Raw genomic sequence first — 18,244 nt, forward strand, 5'->3', positions numbered from 1 at the left:
CTCTACCATTCCTATGTGACTCTTAGAGTATATCCATTCGTATCCCTTCCCTATGTATTTAGAGATAACTCTAATCACTAGTCTCTTCTTTGTGTGGCTTTACATCGTGCTCATTTGCAATTTTTTCTGTTTGTATCTTTTTGTAACACATGTAATCCTTAGTCCTTATGTTTTGAAACTGGTTCTTATGTAAAGCGCTCTGACACCTTCGGGTAAAGTTCGTGCTATATAAAATCGCATTAAATAAAATAAAAATTAAAAATAAACATCACCACTGACTTCTACACCCAAACTCTCTCTTTCCTATTGGACCAGTCTGGTTAACCTCTTCCTCAGCCAAGGCTCCCTTCCTGTTGCCTTTAAAACAGGTCAGATTACCCTACTTCTTAAAAAACCCTCTGCTGATGTGAATGACCTCATCAACTTCCGCCGCATCACCAACATCCCTTTTCTTGCAAAAATCACAGAAAGATGTGTAGCAAAACAACTTTCCATACATATCAAGGATAACAATCCTCTCGACGAATTCCATTCTGGCTTCATGCAAGACTGCAACACTGAACAGCCTGCTGCAAGTGATCGAAGACGTCCTGCGTGTTCTTTACCCAAGGGAGTCTTGTCTTCTGATTCTTCTAGACCTTTCTGCAGCCTTTGACACTGTTAATCACAATACTCTCCTGAACACCTTAAAACAGAGAATGGGCTTGGAAGGCACAGTGCTTAAATGGTTTGCTTCGTTCCTCTCGGATAGATCTCAAGTGATAAAAATTTCTAACAGCCTTTCGTCTTCATTGGCGTTAGGTTAAGGCTTCCCTCAAGGATCCATCCTTGCTCCCACTTTGTTCAATCATTATTTGGAGCCTTTGGGAAATCTCCTTAGTAAATCTGGGATCCGTTACCACCTTTATGCTGATGACACCCAAATCTACCTTAAGGTGTCTTCCGCACACAACATCTCAATTCTCAACACTTCTCTCAACTCTATCCAAAACTGGATGTCAGCTCATCAACTCATTCTGAATCCTACCAAAACTGGATTCTTCCTCTCTACCTCACTCTCTCTCGTTCCCCTGTTAAATCTTGGATAGATAAGCTGAATTTACTCGACAACAAACCTATAGTTGTCGACAGCGCTAAATCTCTTGGTGTCATACTAGACAAAAGGCTCAAACCGACCGACCCCTGCCCACACCACGTCTTCAACAAGGCCGACTGCACCATCGCACCCCAACTCCGGAACATCATCAACGCCTCCTTCAACACTGCCACCTTCCCGGAGAGCTGGAAGCACGCCGAGATCAGCGCCCTCCTGAAGAAACCTACAGCGGACCCCACCGATCTCAAAAACTTCCGCCCCATCTCGCTCCTCCCTTTTCCTGCTAAAGTCATCGAGAAGATCGTCAACAGACAGCTGACCGCCTTCCTCGAGACGAACGGATCCCTCGACCCCTCGCAGTCCGGCTTCAGAGCCAACCACAGCACCGAGACCGCCCTCATCGCAGCCACCGACGACATCCGGACCCTGCTCGACAAAGGGGAAACAGTGGCCCTCATCCTCCTGGACCTCTCCGCTGCGTTCGACACGGTCTGCCACCGCACCCTAGTCCAGCGCCTCAGCAACATCGGTATCCAAGAGAAGGCACTGGAGTGGATCATCTCATTCCTCGCCGGAAGAACACAAAGAGTCTGCCTCCCCCCGTTTCGCTCCGAGGCCACCGAAGTCATCTGCGGCGTCCCGCAAGGATCTTCACTCAGCCCCACCCTCTTCAACATCTACATGAAACCTCTCGCAGCCATCGCACGCCAGCACAACCTCAACATCATCTCTTACGCCGACACCCAGCTGATCCTCTCCCTCACCAGAGACCCAGACACGGCCAGAACCTGCCTACACGAAGGGATGAAAGACGTCGCCGAGTGGATGAAGGACAGCCGCCTGAAACTGAACTCGGACAAGACGGAAGTCCTCATTCTGGGATCTTCGCCCTCCTCCTGGGACGACTCCTGGTGGCCCCCAGCCCTGGGCACCGCACCCAAGCCAACCGACCACGCACGCAACCTGGGCTTCATCCTGGACCCCTCCCTCTCGATGACCAGACAAGTCAACGCCGTCTCCTCATCGTGCTTCAACACCCTGCGTATGCTTCGCAAGATCTTCCGCTGGATCCCGACCGAGACCAGGAAGACTGTCACCCAGGCACTCGTCACCAGCCGACTGGACTACGGAAACGCCCTCTACGCCGGAACCACAGCCAAGCTACAGAAAAGACTCCAGCGCATCCAGAACGCCTCCGCCCGACACATCCTGGATGTCCCCCGACGCAGCCACATCTCCAGCCACCTGAGGAACCTGCACTGGCTCCCCGTCGACAAGAGGATCACGTTCCGGCTCCTCACCCACGCACACAAGTCTCTCCATGACCTGGGCCCCAAGTACCTCAACGACCGCCTGACCTTCTACACGCCCACCCGCCAGCTACGGTCCACCAGCCTCGCCCTCGCAGCTGTACCACGCATCCGAAGAGCCACCGCCGGAGGAAGATCCTTCTCTTACCTGGCTGCCAAGACTTGGAACTCCCTCCCCATCCACCTTCGGCTGACCCAGGACCATCTCGCCTTCAGGAAACAACTCAAGACCTGGCTGTTCGAGCAGTAGCATACCCCTCCCCCCAAGCGCCTTGAGACCCTCCTGGGTGAGTAGTGCGCTATACAAATGGCATGATTGATTGATTGATTGAAACTACACTCCCACATCAATTCCATTGCAAAGAATGCGCGTTACCAACTGCGCCTTCTTTGGGGGATTCGACGTTTCTTTCCCAAGCAAGACCTAAAAACCTTGGTCCAATCTCTGGTTCTCTCTAGATTGGACTATTGCAACTCTCTCCCTGCTGGCCTCCTCAAATCCCACCTCTCCCCTCTCAAATCCATACTCCATTCAGCAGCTTGTTTTGTTTTTGGGGCAAAAAGAAATTATCATATCAAACCCATACTGTTTACGACAGCTTCCCATTGAAGCAAGGTCAATCTACAAGATGGCTTGTATGTAAATGTAAATGTAAATGTAGTTGAGCTTATATAGCGCACAGCTACCCGCAAAGCAGGTGTCCCGGCGCTTGCTTAGGGAACCCTTCCTGATATTCCCCTGTGAGATAGCAGGGTATCCACAAGGTGAAAGTCAGGCATCCCGCCGCGAGGGGCCGTTGTGGAGATTAAGCAAGCTGTTGCCCAGAGTCGCAGAGTGTGAACCCGTGAGTCGAGGAGGCACCGGGGTGAGAATTATCGAGTCCTTGGAATTTTTAGCCCAAGACCCGCCGGGGCGGGGAATTGAACCCTGGTCCAGGACCGATCTCAGATTCCGGGTCTGCTGCCTCTAACCCCTGAGCCACACTTCTCCACCTACAAAGCCCTGCACACTTCTTCCCCTCTATACCCGGCGAATAAACTTAAATCTCTTGAGGTTCTAGACCTTCACGTAATGCTGAAAACGTACTGCTTGAACCGCCTACCTTCAAAAAAGAAAGATCGATGACTAAATCCTACTCGGGCAATGCAGTTAGTATCTGGAACTCGCTTCCTCCATTTCGCCGTACCACCACCTCTACCCAGACTTTCAAAACGGATCTCAAATCTCTTCCCTCCAAAACTAATACATCCCTTTTCATGTCCCTCAAGGCCGCTTGGCATTCTCTTGATGTTCTAAGTTCTTACAATGCTGTAAATATGTTTTCTATGCTTGTGCTAACCTAATCCCAATTTTTTTGTTTTGTTTTCTTGCAGTGATTGCCACCTCTTATTTTATTTTACTTTTTTAACTTTCCCGTTTGTCCCTGTAACACATGTAAGTTTGTAAATCTCCTCATGTAACGTACTTGACTCTATTGTAAATCGCTCTGACACCTTTGGGTAAAGTCCACGCTATATAAAATTGCATAAATAAATAAATTCTGGGATTTATAGTCTTAGTTACCCAGTAAAATCAGGACTACAAGTCCCAGAATTCTTAGGAAAAAAAATGAGACAACTAAAAAGTCAAGCATGATCCTGAAAAACGAAGTAGCTGTGCCGTATAAAAGTATTAGTTAGGTATGTTTCACCATTTCTTACAGCTGTCCACTATGCAACAGTACATCGAATGTTGCAAATAGCCATCTGTAACAAAAATGTTTTTAATTCCAATCTGTAATGGCGGGTGCGCAACCGCAATAACTACCTAAAAGCCTTGGTGTGGGAGGAACAGAAAAGTGATCCCCTCCCAAGATGGTACCAGCATAGTGACTAAATAAAACGTAATATCGATGGCCAAACCCTTCGTTCTGAAGTGCTGTTTGAGTCCTTATAAGGGCCGAGGAGCTTGTCTGAGATCCCGCCTCCGCTAAAGCGTACGAATGGAAAAGGGACAAGCGACGCCGTGACCTGGAAGCGGCCATCTTTGGTGGGAAGAACATGTTTTAGCATTTTAATAATAATTATTCAGTATTTTTCCAATATAGGCACATTATTACAAAGCGCGAAATTCTATCCCTCTAATCAGACCGTGTCTAATGTTACATTCCGTAGTAACGTCAGACAGTCCACACCGAGTCAGTTATTGAAGCACAACACTTGCCCTCTTATTGAAAAAGTACCATATCCCGACCATAAAACCAACCCACGATATTTCAGTAACTACTCCTCCCACATGCCCTCGCTTCTTCCACGCCTCCGGCCCCACATTACATTGCGCGCCTAGCCCTAGCCCCACCCTCCCGTCACCCACCCCTCTTGCCCCACCCTCTAGTACGCCACGCCGGGGATGCCGGGAGGGCGGTGGGTGCCGGAAGTATTTGCAGTCTGAAGTAACAGCGACCGAGAAGGAGGTGAGGGGGCCAGCAGAGGAGGGAGTGGTACACGGTGGGTGCAGTCCAGGTGGAGGAGGGATACGTGGCACGGAGCGGCTTGTGGCCAGCACTGGCTGGAGGGGCAGTAGGGTGGGTGACCAACACAGGGGTCATTACATTGTACAGCACTTGTTTAGAGGGCTGCGGTGGAGGCATATATAATCAGAATGAGGCGAAGGTGCAGGAGGTGGCAGCATTCAGCAAATGGGCATGCAAAGGGTTAGCACCGAGTTGATGACATAACAGGTGAGGGGTCTCGTGAAGGCATTAGAATGAGGAGTGGGGAGGAAAGGCAAGAATGGAGCTGCAGTAGGAGAGGGCATAAGAAGTGAGCGGTATCTCGAGCAGTGTGGGTGGACTAGAAGGTAATGGGCGTTGTCACTGGAGCGGCGAGGTAGTGGAGGGGAAGTGAAATGGGTGTAGCTGAGTGTGTAGACGAAAAGAGTACGGTGCCCCATAAAGTCTTCTCGTTTTCTGCATTCACTTGATAAGTATACCTTAAGTAGTTTACGACTTTATTCTTCCTTTCCCTGTTATGTTCCTTCATTATCTTCCCTAGATCCTTTGACCATATCTTTATTGTCTGAATCGTGTCCGTGTCATAACTGTGCAGACCTTTAGTACTGTTACATCTTACCTTCTGACTCTCATAGTGTCTTGTGTTATTCGCAGACGCCTTTGCCTGCCAGTATTGTACCTTCCTGCTCCTATATTTCCTTTTGGCCTATGAATGTCTCTTTAATGGCCTTATGGTTTTGTTTTTGTTGTCGGCCTCCAGTCTCTGTTTATCTTTCTGGAAATGTATTTCACAGGACTGGTCATGATGCTCCAGGTGTGCCATCTAGAACTGCACACAATTCTCCAGATGAGTACTATGAAATATGCTGGGTTTCTTGTCCAGGTCTGGGCCTGATGCTCACGCTTGGTCTCTGTGTTTGGATGGTGTACGCCTTGAGCAATGCTTACATTGGTTTATAGAGGCCCTAGGGCAGTGATCCATTTTGGTGAGGAAACCTGTCTCCAGAGGAGCATATGCTAGTGTGACTCACTGCATAGCACCAGTACAATTGGGCGTGACTGTATAATCAGTTCTTGTGTACTTTGATGATAGGTATATCCCAGAAGGCCATGCTGCTTACGCATATTCCACCAGGCATTGAAGGTGCAAGCCTGGCGAGTGCCAGCGCCACATTAATCTGATAGCCACACTATATCACATGAAACGCCTTAAAGGGACGTATGGAGCAGTTCCAAGCTACCATCACGGTAAAAACCAAGTAACTGCATGTTTGTCTCTTACACTTAATTATCCAACACTGCTACGTCCTGCGTCTCATACCATGACAATCGCACCTCAGTGGTCGTTACGCACAACATGGAAGCACTTCCCACATAGAATCAAAACAGAACAACCTTCCATACACACTCCCGACATGGTGTAGTGTGGTGCTCATGTAGGCAAGCGCTTCAGCGTCCCACATAAGCTTAAGTGTTTCTATTGGCGAAAGATTAGTTGGGGGATCAAGAGGCTTGGCTTGAGCTAAATGCACAGTTGAATTGTGCGAAAATTGAGTAATCCTATTTTCTGTTTGGCTTGGTTTCTAACCCACAACGTGATGTAGGAAATATGAGCAATGGTAATAGGTTGTAGCAGTTTAGACTGCGATGGGATAGGATAGGACTTGATGTAGCAATACCCATAAGATTTTATATCTGTAACTCTTTAAATGTTTGATTTTTCGACACACTCCAAAAGCATGTGTTGGATACTGTTCTTGTAGTGGCTGTCAGCTGAGCAGAACACATTTTTGGTTTGTATTTTTATTTTTTAGTTCAAAGTTCTTCCATTGAATGTTTTGAGCATGGAGTTAGTTTTTCGAGGCCTTGATGCTGTAACAGGAGGATGTATTTTACCTTCATTTCTATTTGTTGGGTGAAGTCCGTTGTTAAAGAGTGACAAGAGGACTACATGAGTTTTTGCCTGTGTCTGGTGAAAAGGGATAGATAGATATCTCGACGTGATGCACCCATAATTCAAGGCATTAACGTATATTCTCGCTGGCCTCGTATTGTAAGTGTTTTTGGTGACTTGGGGAGATTCTTGGCAGTGAGCATAGCATAGCTCTCTACAGTGCTGCTTCGCAGGCTGAGAAGCTAACTGAGCGCCCCCCATCCCCCTCGGGGAAGGCGCGAATGATGTTGCGTGTAAGTCCCTAGAGCAGGAAGTCAGATTGTGGTTTTCTTGCAAGCTTGCAGCACTTCCCCTTTTTCCTTGAGACGATGCTCTTTTTGGAGAAACCTCTCTTTTTTTTACTTCGAATTCCGAGTGTCATGAGTGAAGCTGCTTTCCTGAGGGACAGGATGACCAGTACGTGTTTAGATTTCAGAGCCCTGCAATGCCCCACGCTGTGCAGCAGGCGACTGTCAGGTGTTATACCTACTTTGCTAAGAGCACAGAGCCAACGTGTGGCCACTGTTAAAGATGCAGGATATTCATTCTGTGTGCGGCATGGCCCTGACTGGCAGCTGTGCTGTATACTCTGGTGGATGCGAAGCCATGTTGCCCGAGACGATCCTTAACTGTGTTTGTGGGGCATGATCAGTGTTTAGATAGCCAGATTGGATCAGGATGAAGTACGGACATGTTGTCCTGAGTCGATGAGCGGCGGATTATGGATTGAAATGTTGGTGCAATGGGAATGTCCTAAACACTGTTCTTTAATTTGTTGCAGGGTGTGCTGCACTTGTGGTATGGGCCAGTGCTTTAAATGGGCCGGTACTGTCCGGAACGGATTGCTGGCATTTTTTTTATTTTGAGAGAGAGAATATCGGCACTTCTCAGAAATAAGTAGGTACTCTGATATGGAGTACCTGCACTTCTATTTACCCATTTCAAGCACTGAGCACGGCGTCAGGTTGCGGGAACATAAATACTTTACAGTTGATATGGCTTACGGTTTGTGCGACACTCTTCACACTGTCACTGTAGTTTGAGGTTGGGATACAGCCGTGTTGTCCTTAAACCATGAGTTGGAGGAGCTGTCCACTGTTGGTTTGAGTTTAGAGCTTGACGCCTATTTGTGAGGTTGATTTGAAGGCATTCGTGCTTTTGCTGTGGTTTGTGGGTTTGGGATGTGGTTGTGATGTACAATCTGATGCTTCAGTTCTTCTGCCCGGGCGTGTTACAGCGTTAGAGGAGGCCAAAGACCCGATTCTGTGGGACTGGACGTGCTCTGACAGGCCTATGGATCCTATGGAATGTAGGAGTGGGTACTGCTGCATCCCTTTACGTGGGTCTCGGTGCTGCAACGTGTTCTTGCATTATATGGTATGCGGCTCTTCCTGCCTCTTGTGCCTTCAGGCTACATTTTGATCCTTCCAGACTCGAGCTGATAATCCAGAGCTGCTCACCAAAGAGCTTGTCCTGGACAGGGGTTAATTCCTGCGCTGGGCAGCTGGCGAGGGTCCGGCTCCCACACTGCAGCCTTCGCTCTGCCTTTCTTGGCTGGGGAAGCTGGTCTCCTCTGCGGCCCTCCGTGCTGCTGTCAGCAGAGTCAGTGGAAGGTAAGACCTCTCTGTGCTGGATCCCCTGCTGTACTGGGTTCTCTGCTAGCATCAGTCCAGACAGGTGGTGCAGGGCACCATCTCTTCTAGTCCTAGCACATGTAATGGCAGGGTCCCTACTGTGTCAGTGTCCTGGGCAGGCGATATAGCAGCTGGCAGGCATTGCAGACCCCCTGCTTTGTGACCCATGGCTGAATACTGCATAATATGCTGTGCTCCTGTCTACAGGCAGGCATTCGTCCTGCCCCCTGGTCCACACGCGGTATTATACAGTGTTTGCTGTACTCTGTCCAGTGGCAGGCATCATGCAGCTTCCCTTGTCCTCCGTTTCATGGACAGGAATCGCAGAACCCTAATGTGCGTGGGTCCATGGGCTATTATTAAAGGGTCTAATCTCACCGAACCACAAGCATGTCTTACTGTCCCCTGATCCAGGGGCGGGGTTACAGGGCACCTGGAGTGCTGCCACCCGTTGCAGGTATTATAACCGGCACCTGCTCACCGGTACATAGGGTGTTAATGAGCCTTGCTGTGCTTCAATCCATGGGAAAACACTGGCGAGGCCCAGCTTTGCTACAGCTGACCCGTGGTTGCTTGTGTTCCCATACAGAGGGGCTGTTCAGATTGGAGCACAACGAAGGCCGGTTTGCTTAGACCTAATCCCTATCAAGAGTGGCACAATAAGCAAAACTAGTGGTCTGGAATGCGTCAGAGAGAAAGGTATAGTGAATACCATTAAATTGAGCATTCCAGGCATCATATTTTTTCACTTTATGTAGCTTGCCAGTTCGTGGGATACAAGCCTGGTAGTGTGTTCCGCCTACCTGCTTTATTTCTGTCCGTTTCCTCTTGAGGATCCTGATATTTTCTGAGTTAAGTTTAAACAAACATTGGCAAAGCCAATAGCTATTGTTTTTTGTTAGGCGAAGTGTTTGCTAATGGTGAAACAGGTTTTGTCTGTTGCCCCTGCCAGGCCTACAGAGCAAATCCCTTTCAGGAGGGCCACAGGCAACCAGGGGCTACTCGGTGTGAGCTGTGGAGGCTGGGGTCATTTGCCTCTGATGACCTGGGGTATGTCCACCATGACTCTGCAAAACTAGGCCTAGTACAATCTCTCCAGCACTTGACTATCCATAGTAGTGATAAGGAACAGTCACAGGCTTCTGAGATGGTTGGTGTGGTGGGATACAAGCTCAGAACTCAACAATTGCCCAGCTGCACAATAACTGATTGTCCAACTTAGTGTTTTACTTTAGTTCTTGCACAAATGCCGAGGCACAACCAAACATTAGTCCAACTCTGTATCACAGGCTTTCACCACCATAGTAGAAACAAGGAAGTCCATAAGTTGATTCCAATTTCCTTCGGTATATCCTTTATCTCATATCAAATGTAAATGTAAATGTAGTTGAGCTTATATAGCGCACAGCTACCCGCAGTGGGTTTCCCGGCGCTTGCTTAGGGAACCCTTCCTGGTATTCCCCTGTGAGATAGCAGGGTATCCACAAGGTGAAAGTCAGGCATCCCGCCGCAAGGGGCCGTTGTGGAGATTAAGCAAGCTATTGCCCAGAGTCGCAGAGTGTGAACCCGTGTGTCGAGGAGGCACCGGGGCGAGAATTATCGAGTCCGTGGAATTTTTAGCCCAAGACCCGCCGAGGTGGGGAATTGAACCCTGGTCCAGGACCGATCTCAGCTTCCGGGTCTGCTGCCTCTAACCCCTGAGCCACACTTCTCCACTACAACAAATCCAATATAGGAGAAACAGGCAGCCGACACGTGTTTCGTCCGAAAGGACTTTCTCAAGGCTAGAAAACACTAGAAGCGCATATAGATTTTCAGAATAATTTGACGTAACATAAATCAAAAGCGTGTATGTGGACACAACCTGTAGTCCCAGGAATCAAGATAGCCGTTCCCGCTGTTTGAAATTCACATGATACAGGCTTATCAAGGCTTTATCTGTAAATCGATCCCACTGTGTTCTCCTCTGAACCACTTGTGCATTTGTGCAAGACGTTTGTATACCTCGGAGGGCATTCTTATTCCCTATTGAGTTGGTTTGGTCTCCCAAGGGCGGAAGGGTGGGGGGGGCACATGCCTTGAGAGCACCACAATATACTTGAACCTTGAAAAATACTTCCAGACAAACTGAAAGCTGCGAATGTGCTTTCGCAAATTGGTAGTTCTGCTGTAGCTCTTTGTGTAATAATCTGGCGTTTTACTTTAGTAAAAGAAAATTACTACACATTTAAAATCTAATACTCGCATAACATGTAGTGGGTACAAATAACACACAGGCACTTGATCTACTGTGCCATAGATTCTGCTCACACCTTCTCCTGGGTGCCCCCTCCCTCTCAGCCTTCCTTCCTCCCTATCTACTTTGGTAATTCCAGGCTTGTCTCCTCGGAGTTTAGAATTTCTATTGGGCATGTGTCAAACCTTTCGTGCAGATTACCTTTTACATCCATACGTACATCTGTTATTCAAAAGTCCCCTTTCATCAGAGTGTCACCATAGCACGGACATCGGAGTTCTTTACTGGCAACACACAACTCTTTACTCCTGCTTCTTAGAGAAGATGTGCCGACTGGAGTTAAAGCTGTGATTCAGAGGAGGGGAGCATTAGAACATGAACATGGGCCACTCTCTGACAGACAGGCATGAACACCAGATGATGCAGCAGACTTCAGCGAGCAGTGAACTATGTTCTGAGTCTCGGTGAGGTGCAGTAGATGGGCTGCCAAGAGTCAGGGATCACAGCAGCATGAGCACAGTTGTGGCAGGGTCTTTGGTTGCTGCTGCAGGGTTCACCTGGGGCACCATCCTTGGTTACAGTGCACAATCCACCTTGGACACAGTTCTTGATGGAGGCAGTACAGTCCGGCTCGGACATAGTTTCTGGGTGGTGGCACGGTCTGCCTCTCGCACAATTCTTGGGTTCGGTGGCAGTCTGCCTTGGGCAAGGCTCTTGTCTACAGCTAATGACTCTGTCTGAAACTGCTACAATGAAGATACAGTGCCTTCACCTCTCAGAGCATGTAGACCGATCACGCTCCACAATTTTCCTTCTTCTGGCAGACCCATACTCCACCCAGGGTCAACCTGCTTCTGCTACTCCCTGTACAATCACACCTCCTGCAGGATTGGCAGGCTCCTTCCCTCTTCCAGCTTGCAGGCTGGCTGCTAGGTGCTTCAGGGCAGAGGACCGGCTTCTTCCTGCTAGACAAGACCCCAGACGATGTCCTCTCACCTCTGGGAAGCTCGCTGCCATGCAGACATCAGCTGTGGTTGCACAGCAGTCCGGAGTTCTCTGCTGAGCACTCCCTTCCTTGGTGAAAAATAACTTGGAACTGGACCAACCAATAGGTCCATGGCTCCCACTTGTATATAGTCAAAGGAGATAGAAGATGTGAACTCACTGTCTGCACTTTCACAGCCTATTTGGAGTGGTTCTCCTTTCAAGTGTCCTACACAGGCTGCTTTCCAGACAGCACAGCAATTCTCTCCTCAGCACGGTAATCTCCAGCCTGGAGCACCCACTACATATGCACAAAGAGTTGTGAACTTTTTGATCCTGGCCATCAGCAGCGACACGGAAGAGAGAAAAGGTTGAGCTGCGAAGAAGGGGTCCTTTTGCCATTAACAATAGAGGTGGCAGTCTCACCATTCACCCCACCAGCTACCAATTGCCATTGCTATATGAAGACTAAGCAACAACCTCTCTCAGCAACAAGCCTGTTTGAATTTCTGAAGGAACCTTGCCTCGTCTGTCCCCGCCTCAATGTGTAGGTCTTTCCCTCATGGTCAGAAATGTCCTCCAATATATTTACACTGTTTGGAAAACAATCTCACTGCCATTGTGTGACCAAGAACAGGCCAGGGACTTCCAAAATGGAACCCACATGCCTCAATTTCTCTGGCTCACGCACACAACTCATGTACCAAAAAGGCCACATACACAACATACAGATGGGATGTTAGCATTAGGATCTGGGTTCGCAAACAGCAGCAAAAAGTGACATGAATGGGTCAGTTCACTCCAGTGACATGGATACAAAAAAATCTGGTTTTACTATGGATTCCCAGAACACAATAGGCTTCAACCATAGCTCTACATGCTGAACCAAGAAAGGGGCACTAGCCCACTGTGAGTAAAATGAATGCATGCTTGGTGTGCCCCTTCAGGTCACAGGACGGGCCCAGAGCCTCACTTCTGCCAAGGGATGGGCTTTGGCCCTCTCTCTCTGTATGGTGCTCACTCACACACTTTTAATCTCTCTAGGTTAGTGTGAAGTTAGAATGGGGTAAAACAGGAAACAAGGCACTCAGTCGTGGCAGGGGAACATGACTCTACATTATGTAGAGGACATTCCGACCCATCACTAATAATAAATCAACTTATTGCGCTACAAAAACATGGAAGTTGGGTATAGAGCACTTTTTTTTCTCAACAGACAACATTAGCATAATTTAGCTGTACCTCAAAGAAGAGTGTGATGATAATGCGTTACACGAATTTTGCACCATAAGTGGTGAACTTAGAGCATACACAGCAAATATTGCATAACAGATAATTTTGACAAGAAGCCAGTCGTATTCATTGTCCTTTCTAGTCTTTTCTTTGTGAAACAAATCTTCATTAATCCACCACTTTATTATGACAGCAGAGTAAAACAAATTATTTCACACGGGTGATTGTTTGGCACCCTATCTGTATAACACAGCAAGGCATCCAAACAACATGCCTTTCCTAAACAAAAAAGTAATACATTAAAATGTTGTGTAAGCAAAATAAAACGATTAAAGAACACGCAATGTGTCTCGATTACAAGCTGCAGGCCATGTTGCATCCGCAGTCTAATAAATAACGAATTGGTGACTCTTCACCAAAACATAATGGGAATACAAATGAGACCTTGTAAACATACATACAATTCGAGTGTTCGTTTTCTTTTAGTTGTCTTACCTTTGAAACTTTTTGTTTACCCTTTATGTGAGAAAGGAAGGCCGTATGCAACACAGTTGTCAATAGGCATTAATGAGCTTCTCTTCAATGAACGTTCTAAAACAGATTTATTTAAACATGTCACCGAATAATAGAGAAGCTGCGCCTCAACGCGGCTCGTAAGGCTGTGCAAATGCAATTAAAATACAGTACAGTGTCCCGGCAAAAGCCTAACTCCTTAATGTTTGGACTGCGGGTTGAAACCATTGGAAAAGCATCCTTCATTTAAGAAATCATGCTCTTAGTTTTAAAGGCAGCACCACGTGCAGTGCGTGTTCTCCGTGGTGTGTGGCACCGTGTTGCCTGTTGCAGTGTATGTTTTCATGTAAAATACAAGTGAATGTATCATGTAGTAATCTCACATGAATGCAGCAGGGGAAATTTCCACTCCAAGCCCGGGGGGGCGGAGGATGATGAAACTGCATTCAGGGGTGAGTTGTCCCTGCTTCTCAGATTCTAGTGCGGGGTCTAGAAGGTCTGAAAGCCCCCTCACACCCCTACCCTCTGTACCTCAATTCTTTATGGGTACCAGAGTAGCGTGCACTCTCCGAAAAAGCACTTAAACACCTTATCAGGGCTAGCAAGCGCTATACAAATGCAAACAGTTTACCTCTTCTACCCCTTCGCTATCCTTCTAAATCCAAATAACGGACTAACATAGCCACCACCCAAATTACTTTCTTATTTTCACTATTCTAATTCACCACTAATCCTTTATGGATTGCAGAGTAGCGTGCTGCTCACCGAAAAAGCGTTTTGACGGCTCGTCAGGGGTAGTAATTGCTATATAAATGCAATTACAATACAATACAATACAATTGCAATCTACGAAATGCCATAGTCTTGATGAAAAGGCCATCCTAGGAACAGCATTCCATTCCATGAAAAACAATGAAAGCCTTTGGTTGAAGAGGATGATACAAAGCGCACTCCGTTTACTTTTTTCTTATTGTACTTTTTAGGGCTTGGCTAGCGTAGGCTGCGCACATGCGCAGTCTCGCTGGCGAGATTTAATGTTAGAGTACTTTCACTAGTGAGGGTTAAGCCCGCCCCTCTTTTCCATTGGCTGGCATCACCGTTCATGCTAAACGGTGGCCAGCCATTGGAAAAGGTTAGTGACGTACTCTTTTTCTCTTTTAGAGCCGTCCCATTCGGACGGACTTCCAAGACTTACTGCTGGCGTAAAAGGTTTCTCATCTTCTTTATGGGGCGAAACAGATAGCCCCATAAAGAAGATAATAAACCTTTTACGTCAGCAGGAAGTCAGGCTGAGTCCGTCCAAGTGGGATGGCTCCAAAAGAGAAAAGTCTCTGTATGGCGAGCGCTTGTGTTAAATCTAAGCTCTTTTTTCCATCAAACTTCTTTAAGATCGCTCTCTCATTGCCTTCTATTTTAATGTACCACAACCTATCACATCTTTTGGGATTCGAGTCAACCAGGATGCTTGTACGTAGTTTATTAAACACTAGACCACATGCAACAAATTGATTATAGATACGGCAGTAGAACGGTGTTTAATTTCACCGAATATGGCTTCACCCGCCTCACACTCGCCTAAAAACACACACATTGTCTTGTTTCTGAAATGTTTCGTTAAACCGTTACGATCATTTACATCTACGAAAGATGAAGCGAGAACAGGGACATTAATCGCCGAGTACAGCCCGCTGTGCAAGAGCAGGCCAGCCGAGAGATTCCCGCCAGGACACCCCCGCATGGACGCCGGAGGGCAAGCTGCATGAGATCGGCCTGAGTGTTCACTCCGGAGGGCAGCTGAAAGAAGGCCTTGTCAAAAAGAACGGCTTCACCGACGAGGATAAGCTCTGCTTCTTCGAAGGCAACCTGGACAAGGAGCTCAAAATAGCTCAGGATGAAAGTGAAGTTTCGGGGAAGCTGTTCCAAGCATCACACGAGCCCCTAGACAACTGGGCATTCTTGCCCGATGCTTTTCATTCTTCTGTAGGATCCGCGCCAACCCTCCAAGTCTGTGGGTACAGCGGGGGCCAGGTGGGAGGCGAGAGGCCGGGCAAGAACGAGGCCATCACCGACCAGCAGAAGGCAGCGGGAAAGGTTGGCCTGGAAAACAAACCCGCTGTAAAGGGAGGCACCTCCATACTTCGCTCATCTACTTTAGAAGGAAGAAATGCGGTTGTTTGCCGAGACTGCCCCCCACTCCCACCTCCCCGCCAGCCTTGAAATAATAAGAGCGGTGCGAGTGCATCCCCGGCAGCACAGCCTGTGCCGCGCAGCAGAGGAGGAGGCTACTTCCTGTCTGCGCGTTCGGCGGCACTTCGCGCCACAGCCAGGGGATTCATTGGCATGCAGGACTGCGGAGCACTGCCGCAGAGCAGGTGGCTGTGGAAGGGGCATGCTCGCCCTGCAGCTCTGCTTCACAAGAGGATGTGATCTGGCCGAGACCCGGAGGCATGGCCCTGGGCGCCCTGCTGCAGAGATTACAGGCAGTTTACGAAGGCACAGGTAGAAGGAGCCGCAGGGCTTTAATAATCCTTTTTAATGCGCAGCCATGTGTCTAAGGCATTTAATGAAATAATTGCTTGCTTTGGCATATCTGGGGGGGAATCATCAGACTTTTGAAAAATGAAGACTGAAAAAACATAAACTTTGTTAGGCAGTAGCACGTCACGATTGATGTTCGTGGAAGCTGCCTGCTTTCTTCGCGGCTCAAGCTGCCTCCTTCCCCCACCCTCAGGAAAAAGGCCGCTATTACAGGCCACCAACCTGCAACTGAGCTGTGCCCCTTGCACCAGGGGACATGATAAAGTGAAACATTGTTATATCGTGCTTGAATAATCTGCTTTCCAGACACTACAGCGCCAGACGTCTGTGTGCACCAACTCAGTGGCACGCAGCTCATCTTTCCCTCCTCCACTCCATCGCCCCCCCTTAATCTACCCCTTCACCGCCCAGTTTATTTCACGGTCACATGTCATCTCCACCCCGTCTCTGCCCCCTCTCATTCTGCCTATCTCTATAGCACCCTGTTTGATAGCCCCTTTTCTAGATCACCTATTTTCTCTATTCTGACATGTTTCCCCACGTTAGCCACTCGACTCCCCCCACCCCTCCGCCTTTCACTCCCTGTTCCCCTACGCCGCCCCCACCTTCCTGAACGTTTCTACACAGCCCACTCATTTGTTCTCTCTGGCAGCATTCTCAGCCGATAGCTGATACCGATTGGATGCTAACTGGCACCCTCTGGTGGCGATGGCAAGTAGCATGCAACAAGCACTGACGTCTGTTCGATTGTACCCCCCTCGCTTATTTTTATGGGGGAGCAGGTTGGAATTTGGATCTCCGAATGATAATTGGGGTGGACTGAGTGTGGCAAAATATTGGGAAGCTGCTGACGCCATGGTGGGCCATGGAGTGTGGAGGGGACAGACGCCATGGTGGGCCATGGAGTGTGGGGGGGACAGACACCCTGGTGGGCCTATGCTTTGCTTTCCCCTTTACTCGCTGTCGTTCTGTTTTGTTGTAGTTCTGTGCTGGTGGTGAGCTTTTCTCTTATTTCCAACTCTGCATCCGTTACCACTCACTGGTGAATCGTGCATGCTTTTACACAAAAACAGCATAGTATGCTTCAGATCCTAGGCAAAAGAGGCTTCCGCACACGCCAGTATGACTTTTTTCTATTTTTAACGCTATGAGGAAGCAAGCCTGTTGCAGAAGCATGGTTCACTTCATGTTTTGGAGATGTCAAAAGTTGGCAGCCACACTTTTTTGGTAGCTTCCTCATCATTTTCTGAAACAAGTGTGAATAGACCTAAGAACAGTGGGCATGTTCAGTGTGTTTGTAATGATTAAAACATGTCGACTTGCAACATTTATGAAGCCAACAAGTGTTTTTAGGTAAAAAATAAAAGCATTAAAAATGCAATAGGTCTCGCCTTTCATCAAGTTAAAGCCATTTGCTTTGCTATAGAATACCATTAGCAAAGCAAATGGCTTTAACTTAGTCAACGGCTGTTTTTAATATATCTACTAGGAGCAAGAATAAAAGTAATTCTGCCCACTCACCTCGTTCACTGCATCATACATAGTCCTCACTTACAAGTGCTCCTACGTAGTTCGCAAGTCGTAGCGTGCCTCAACCCGCAGTGGGTTGGGAGTGCCCCATTGATGAAGCATGTCACCGTGAGGAAACTCCGGTGAGTGAGGGGACTCAAGAAAAAAGATATCCTCCCCCTTTTTCAAGGTTACATCTACTATTGATAGTGATCTATCTCTACAGCTAGGTTTTCTATCCGATATTTTGGATTTCTCATACTGTGAAACCAGGCTTCAAGTGCTACTGTTGGCCCTTTCTGACAGTTCCGCTGATACCTGACCATTCTATTTCAGGCACCTCATCATAGGATCCTGCGGACAGCAACTCTTGTTTCTATTTGTACTCTTGTTTCTATTTGTTTTCATCATTTCACACTTATTTACGCTAACATAGCCATTGCTTTACTGTACAGTTGTTACAGTTGCTATAAAAGCATATAGTATGGTATAGTGTGCATTTTCTTTCTATAAAGAATTGTTCCTCTGCAAAGAGAAATTAAAAAATAAAAAACATTGCCATTTACAATGCTTTTCTCCAACAAATGCGAAACCTATTGCATTGTAAATGCTTGTTTTTAAATTATTCCAAGGCGTTCCATGGGCTCTGTTCGTTATTCATGGAAATAAATCTGGCTGTGCGACATAGGCAGACACGTGTATAATTCGTGGATTCTGCGCTCTGCAACTCTTTGGCTGACGTACGGTCGTATTCCACGTGTTTCAC

At 47.7% G+C, this 18,244-nt stretch overlaps 1 protein-coding gene across 4 annotated transcripts in view; it reads left to right on the forward strand.

Annotated features, from left to right (window-relative positions):
• The first annotated feature begins 4,722 nt into the window (after window positions 1-4,722).
• The window catches only part of CAP1 (cyclase associated actin cytoskeleton regulatory protein 1), a 50,568-nt gene continuing 37,046 nt past the window's right edge, over window positions 4,723-18,244 (forward strand). Inside the window, exon 1 of one of the 4 annotated variants that reach the window (XM_078680796.1) lies at window positions 4,723-4,859. The gene's annotated coding sequence lies outside the window, so the exon portion shown is untranslated. Of the gene's footprint in view, window positions 5,127-18,244 lie in introns of all 4 variants that reach the window. The other 3 variants (XM_078680797.1, XM_078680798.1, XM_078680799.1) reach the window with 3 other exon arrangements.

Source organism: Lissotriton helveticus, chromosome 3_1, assembly GCF_964261635.1.
Source record: "Lissotriton helveticus chromosome 3_1, aLisHel1.1, whole genome shotgun sequence".
In the NCBI taxonomy this organism is placed as follows: Eukaryota; Metazoa; Chordata; class Amphibia; order Caudata; family Salamandridae; genus Lissotriton; species Lissotriton helveticus.